We start from the raw sequence: 7,937 nt of genomic DNA, 5'->3' as shown, positions 1-7,937 counted from the left end.
CTGATAGAGTTGGCATCTTCTGTACAAGATCCTTGTAATTTTAGGAAAAGTTATGGAAAGCTTTTGCCTATCTTGAACACTCATGTTGATGAAGGACTTCTCAAAACTCTGGTTCAGTTCTATGATCCCGTCTACCGTTGTTTTACCTTTCCAGACTACCAGTTGGTACCGACCTTGGAAGAATATGCCAATCTTTTAGGTATTCCTGTGTCTGACAAGATACCCTTCAATGGTTTGGAAGCCATTCCTAAGTCACACGTCATTGCAGCAAGTATCCACATGAAAAAGTCTGAAGTAGAGAGTAATTGGACTACCAAAGGAAACCTCCCGGGTTTAACTTCACACTTCCTGGTAAAGAAAGCCTTTGATTTCATCGAAACTGGTAGCATGATAGCTTTTGAAGCTACACTAGCCTTGCTCATCTATGGGTTGGTTCTGTTTCCCAATGTCGACAACTTTGTTGATATCAATGCCATAAAGATCTTTCTGATTGGAAATCCTGTTCCGACTTTGCTTGGTGACATGTATTTCTCTATCCATCATAGGAATCGCCAAGGCGGTGGAATCATTGTTTGTTGTGCACCTCTGTTGTTCAAATGGGTTGTTTCACACTTACCTCAGTCTCCTATTTTCACAAAAAACCGAGAAGGCTTGCGTTGGCCTCGAAGACTTATGTCTCTTACTAATAATGATATCCGTTGGTATACTTTGGCTCGCGGTGGTACAGAAACCATTGATAGTTGTGGAGAGTTCGCCAACGTACCCCTCATTGGTACGCAAGGAGGAATTAACTACAACCCGGTCCTAGCCCGACGACAATTCGGGTATGCAAATTCAGCTAAACCCATTGGTCCTACAGTGGAAGGTTACTTCTACCGAGAAGGGGATAATCCTAAAAGTTTGAAAGCAAGAATGGTGGGAGCTTGGTACGACGTCCGGTGGAAAGAAAAAGGTGAGGAAAGAAATTGCATTGCCATGGACGCCTACACCTGCTGGGTAAAGAAAAGAGCAAAAGAGTTCCAAATGCCTTATGCTTATGAAAAACCCATGTTTCCTGCAGTGCCTCAACGACCCAACATTCCCGCTATGGAGGAATACCAAGACACTTTGGCTAAGATGAGGATAGAAAAAGACGCTTGGGAAGAAAAGTTTCGTAGCACTGAGGTGGAAAATAGAAAGTTGAAGAAAAGAGTGAAAGATCACGAAGAAACTCTCTATTATCAAGATGGATGGCTCATGAGTAAAGATGAGAAGATTCGTCAGAAAGACGCTGCAATCAAGAGGTACATCAAAGAAAGCAAGAAGAATCTTGAAGGTTCAACAAGCAACGCTCCGACTCCTGATGATTGGAAGAATATTGTTGACAAGCTAAGGACTGAAAAGGCCGAATTGAAAGCTCACTATGGGAAAGAAATCATGAAGCTCAAGCTGCACAATGCATTTGGTTCTTCGTCTGATGAAGATGCTTAGGATTTGTTTAGCTTTTTTTTTTATTTATCATTTGCTTTTGTAAGGAGCTACGCTCCAATGTTGTAACATTTCCCATTATTGCAATAAAAAAAAATGAATAAAAGATTTGTTTGTGTTCAAATGTTTGCAAGGAAATAATCTTTAAAATGTTTGGAAAAATCATAAATTTCTTTTTGCATACATCATTCTGCATATCGAGTCCGTTGTATAGAGTCTCATCTGTTGGATCTTTCTCCAATAGATCGTCAAGCTGTCGCGTCTCAAAGTTTCTCGACCGCGCTCGCAATCAGATCACAGATACAATACTCGTTCAAACAGAAGAAGAGTAATGGAACACTCTGAACAAGAGAATATTGAGCTCCGTGGTACAGTGACCACTCTTCAGGAAAAGTTGGAAAGTCTCACTACTCTGGTTGACTCCTTAATGGCCGCACAGAATCAGCCGCCGCCACCCAACAGTCAAGCGACGGTAACATCTGAAGTCACTACTCCAGTTTCTACAGTTGCGTTCGGTATTCCATCTTTCTCCATGCCAGAAGGTTGGGGCACGCCTTTCAGCTTTGGTTCAGGTTTCCGCCATAATGTTTCTGGGGTTCAAACATCCACGACTGAAGCGCCTGCTGCACAAAGTTCACATTTTACTCCAAATCAGGGGGTAACTTTTTCTCAAGTCACTATGGCACTTTCTCAGCCCACTATGACAGTTCCGACTCCTATGGTTCACACTGTTCCTTATGATGACAATGAGATTTATCATGATCAAGGTGATAGCACAAATCAGCGTAATCTTGTGGGAGATCTCCAAGAGCAGTTTAACAAGATGCAGCTGGAAGTTAAAGCTATCCGTGGAAAAGATTTGTTTGGAAAGAATGCCCAGGAGCTATGTTTGGTTCCCAGTGTTCAGATACCAGCTAAATTCAAGGTCCCTGACTTTGAGAAATACAAAGGAAGTTCTTGTCCACAAAGTCATCTTGTGATGTATGCCAGGAAGATGTCTACTTATGCAGATAATCATCAGTTGCTTATCCATTACTTTCAAGACAGTTTAACTGGTGCCGCACTGAAGTGGTACACAGGTTTGGATAGCACCAATATTCGAGCATTCAATGACCTAGGTGAGGCCTTTGTCCGACAATACAAGTATAACTCGGATATGGCTCCGGACAGAGATCAGCTTCGATCCATGGCTCAGAAGGACCATGAAACTTTCAAAGAATATGCCCAACGATGGAGAGAAACTGCTGCTCAGATTAATCCACCGTTAAAAGAGAAAGAGATGACAAAGATTTTCTTGAATACTCTCAGTCCATTTTACTATGAACGCATGATTGCTAGTGCTCCAAGTGATTTCACCGAGATGGTAAACATGGGGATGCGTCTAGAAGAAGGAGTCCGAACCGGACGTCTAACTAAAGAAGGTGGATCTTCAAGCGGAACCAAAAAGTTCGGAAGTGGTTTCCCAAAGAAGAAGGAACAAAGTGTTGACATGGTATCCCAAGGAAAGCCAAGAGGAAATGTCAATCGTCAACGACAGATTGCTGCTATCGCACCAGCCGTTAATACTGCACCGAATCCGGGTTTTACTCCGCAGTTTCAGCAACAGCCTCGACCACAGGTTCAGCAGTTTAACAATAATCAGAACCGTGTACAAAGAGCTCCACAGTTTGATCCGATTCCAATGACCTACACAGAATTGTACCCTGCTTTGATTGAAAGAGGTCTCGTTCAAACTAAAGCACCGCCACCCGTACCGGAGAAACTCCCATGGTGGTACAAAGCTGAGGTTTCATGCCCTTATCACCAAGGAGCACCTGGCCATGATCTCGAGCATTGCATAGCTTTGAAACATGAAGTTCAGAGGTTGGTAAGATCTAATCTCCTCTCTTTCAGAAATTTGAATCCAAATGTGCAAGCAAATCCGCTGCCCAATCATGGAGGGCATGTTGTAAACATGGTGTATGGATGTCCTGGTCCATATCGAGTCTATAATATCAATTTCTCAAGAGCCGATTTGGTACAAATGCACGCCACACTCTGTCGAGGGCAGAATTTTCGCCAGCATCACTATGGTTCCTGTAGCATATGTTGTGTAGATCCTCACGGATGTTCGATTGTGAGAAGAGATCTCCAAGTGCTGTTGGATAATGGTACTATTCAGATCTACAGAAATAGGAATGAAAATGAAGTTAACATGATAGGATGCTATCCGCATGAGCTTTTAGTCTCAGATATCAACTCGGAAATGCCTACAGTTAACGTCATCGTTCCTCATTTCAACATGCCTGAGCGCATGGAAGTTACTTACAACAAGCCGAAGGTTCCTGTTGATCCTTGGATCATTTGTTTACCTGGACCTGTTCCTTATAACTCTGACAAGGCAGTTCCATACAACTACAATGCTACAATGATAAAAAATGGACAAGAAGTTCCTTTACCTACTCTTTCATCTGTCGTGAATATCGCCGATGTGAGTCAAGTAACAAGAAGTGGACGTGTGTATACTCCACTACCTTCAAAGCAGCCTGTTGCCCCTGCAACCGGACAAAATCCTGCCAATGTTCCAGTGGGAAATCCTGTGGAAACTCCTGTCAGTAACACAAACACTGATGTTGGTCAATCCAGTAGAACCAATGTGAATCCTGATTTTGATGAAATTTTGAAGCTTATCAAAAGAAGTGAATACAAGATTGTGGATCAGCTTATGCAGACTCCTTCAAAGATCTCAATACTTTCATTGCTTTTAAACTCTGAAGCACACAGGGAAGCCCTGATGAGAGTCTTGGATCAAGCTTTTGTGGATCATGATGTGACTGTTGATCACTTTGATGGGATAATAGCCAACATAACAGCTTGTAACAATTTAAGCTTCTGTGATGAAGAACTCCCCGAGGAGGGTAGGAATCACAACCTTGCTTTGCACATTTCTATGAACTGTCAGTCAGACTCTTTGTCCAATGTATTGGTAGACACCGGATCTTCCTTAAATGTGATGCCGAAGACGACTCTTGCTCGTTTGTCTTATCAAGGAATGCCTATGAAATTCAGTGGTGTAGTAGTCAAAGCATTTGATGGATCGCGAAAATCTGTTATCGGCGAAGTCAACCTTCCCATGACAATTGGTCCACATACATTTCAAATCACTTTCCAGGTCATGGACATTCAAGCGGCTTATAGCTGTCTGCTAGGACGACCATGGATCCATGAAGCAGGGGCAGTAACTTCTACGCTCCACCAAAAGTTAAAATTTGTAACAAATGGAAAATTGGTAACGATAAGTGGAGAACAAGCCTTGATGGTGAGTCATTTGTCCAATTTCTCTTTTATCAGTGCCGATGATGTGGAAGGAACTCAGTTCCAAGGTCTCTCTTTAGAAGACGAATCTTCCAAGAAGAAAGCATCGATCTCTTCTTACAAAGAGGCGGTAAAAGTAGTGAAAGATGGAACTACCACTGGCTGGGGGCAAGTTGTGATCCCTACCAAGAATGAAACTAGAGCAGGTCTCGGATGTTCACCAACATTCTCAAACTACACTAAGAAGGATGAAACCCTTCGTCCGATCAAAGAAACATTCATTAGTGGAGGGTTCCTTAACCCAATTCCTCAAGAGGTTAATGTCCTTATTGAAGAATGCATCGAAGAAAGTCTACCTGATCCTGAAGAAGAATGGAAATGTTATCTCAATGACTCAGGATACATATCTCAGGAAGAACCACATCCTCCTTCAGAGAAATCCAAAGGCAATGAAACTGAACCTGTTCCTGCAGAAATCTGGGACACCTTGGGACAACCAAGTGGAAAATTTGATTATATGGTGAAATATACAGCACCTGAAAGTTACAAGATTGCGATTGAGGATATCCAACCAACCGGATGGGGAGATTCCTTTGAATATAATAGTCAACCAGAAGAGGTTTATCAGCCCTGTCAATTTTCTCAGCAGCCTGAAATTACTGAAGATTTCGGATTCAATGCATCTGCCAAGATTGATAATCCTGATGATGGTTATTATCACATAAATGCCATTTTTGAAGATGAAGGGGAAGATGATCCCGCAGTTGACTCAGAAAGTGTCGCTGACAATGAGTCTCTTCATCCTGAAGACTGGGAAATACATCCTGAAAATTCTGAAGATTGTGACTCGTCTTATGCTCTTCAAGAAGTAGAAGAAGACCGTTTCAACTCTACAAAGAACAAGGGTGACAAACCAGGACCTTCAAATCCTGCTCGACCAGCAGACGATGTCAATGCTGAAGATAATTCTGGGGAGAATTTTCCTGAATACATAATACACAGAGGAGTTCGTTGCTACTGGAAAGCTGTCGACGTTCCGAATGTTGTTCGCCGCTCAAAGTAATCACCTCGCTGTTATTTTGACCTCCTGCCTTGCCCAAAGCAGAGAGATGTTTTATAGGGCTTTGCTTTTAAATGTTCCGCCCAAATAACTTTGTGTATAGGGCTTTTGTTTTAAAAGTTTCCCTCTTTGTCCTGCCCAAGACAAATGAGTTTGTGTTTAGGGCTTTGTTTCAAAAATGAATCATAAATAAAGTGTCATTTTGAATTCCCTACATTACATGTTTTATTTTTGCTTTTTCTGGAAATGGTAATCCTAAAAAACCAAAATAAAGAAAAAAACTTTTCAAAAAAATCTGCATACACTCTTGCATTCATAAATTTTCTGAAATAAATATAAATCATATGTGCAGATTTACTATTGATAAACCCACTGAATGCAATAACCCTATGCCCTCTCCCAACTTTGAGTTTCCTGTGTTCGAAGCCGAAGAAGAGGAAGAAGAGGAGATCCCGGACGAGATCTCTCGATTACTTAAGCACGAGGAAAGAGCCATTCTGCCTCACAAAGAGCCTTTAGAAAAGATCAACTTGGGTTCTGAAGAAGACAAAAAAGAAGTGACCATTGGATCGCTGCTTGATACTGATGTCAGGAGTAAGTTGACAGACCTTCTCAAAGAATATGTTGACGTGTTTGCCTGGTCCTACCAAGACATGCCCGGGTTGGATACCAATATTGTTCAGCATTACTTGCCATTGAAGCCAGAATGTCCGCCGGTTAAGCAGAAATTGCGAAGGACTCACCCTGACATGGCTAACAAGATCAAAGTGGAAGTTCAAAAGCAACTCGACGCAGGTTTTCTTGTCACCTCCGAGTATCCTCAATGGTTGGCCAACATAGTGCCAGTTCCGAAAAAAGATGGCAAAGTCAGAATGTGTGTTGACTACCGTGATTTGAACAAAGCCAGTCCAAAAGATGACTTTCCATTACCACATATCGACATGCTGGTTGATAACACCGCTAAATTCAGCGTCTTTTCCTTCATGGACGGGTTCTCCGGTTATAATCAGATCAAGATGGCTCCTGAAGACATGGAGAAGACATCTTTCATCACCCCATGGGGTACCTTTTGCTACAAAGTGATGCCGTTCGGATTGAAGAATGCAGGCGCAACTTACCAAAGGGCAATGACTACTCTCTTTCATGACATGATGCATAAAGAAATAGAAGTTTACGTGGACGACATGATAGCCAAGTCCAGCACAGAAGAAGAACACATTGAATACCTTTTGAAGTTGTTTCAACGATTAAGGAAATATCAGCTTCGCTTGAATCCTAACAAATGTACTTTTGGGGTTAGATCTGGAAAACTCTTGGGTTTCATTGTCAGCCAAAGAGGTATTGAAGTAGATCCCGACAAAGTCAAAGCTATTCAAGAGATGCCTGTACCAAAAACTGAAAAGCAAGTAAGAGGATTTCTCGGACGATTGAACTACATCTCCAGATTTATCTCTCAAATGACTGCTACTTGTGGGCCGATTTTCAAGCTTCTCCGCAAAGATCAAGGGGTTGTATGGACCAAAGATTGCCAGAAAGCGTTCGACAGTATCAAAGAGTACCTGTTAGAACCACCAATATTGATTCCTCCGTTTGAAGGAAGACCACTAATCATGTACCTTACCGTGTTGGAAGAATCCATGGGTTGTATGCTTGGGCAACAAGATGAAACTGGTAAGAAGGAGCATGCCATCTATTACTTGAGTAAGAAATTCACAGACTGTGAGTCTCGTTACTCCATGCTCGAAAAAACATGTTGTGCTTTGGTTTGGGCTTCAAAACGTCTCCGCCAATACATGATCAACAATACTACCTGGTTAATCTCCAAAATGGATCCGATCAAGTACGTCTTTGAAAAGCCTGCCTTAACAGGAAGGATTGCCCGATGGAAAATGCTGTTATCCGAATATGACATTGAGTACCGTGCTCAAAAAGCGGTCAAAGGAAGTATTCTCGCCGATCATTTGGCGCATCAACCAATTAATGAATATCAATCTCTCAAGTTTGACTTTCCTGACGAAGATGTCTTGTACTTGAAGATGAAAGATTGTGACGAACCGTTACCTGAAGAAGGTCCTGAACCTGGATGAAGATGGGGCCTAATTTTTGATGGAGCAGT

Source organism: Vicia villosa, linkage group LG3 (genome assembly GCF_029867415.1).
Source record: "Vicia villosa cultivar HV-30 ecotype Madison, WI linkage group LG3, Vvil1.0, whole genome shotgun sequence".
Classification (NCBI taxonomy): Eukaryota; Viridiplantae; Streptophyta; class Magnoliopsida; order Fabales; family Fabaceae; genus Vicia; species Vicia villosa.
Note: the sequence above shows the minus strand (reverse complement) of the source record.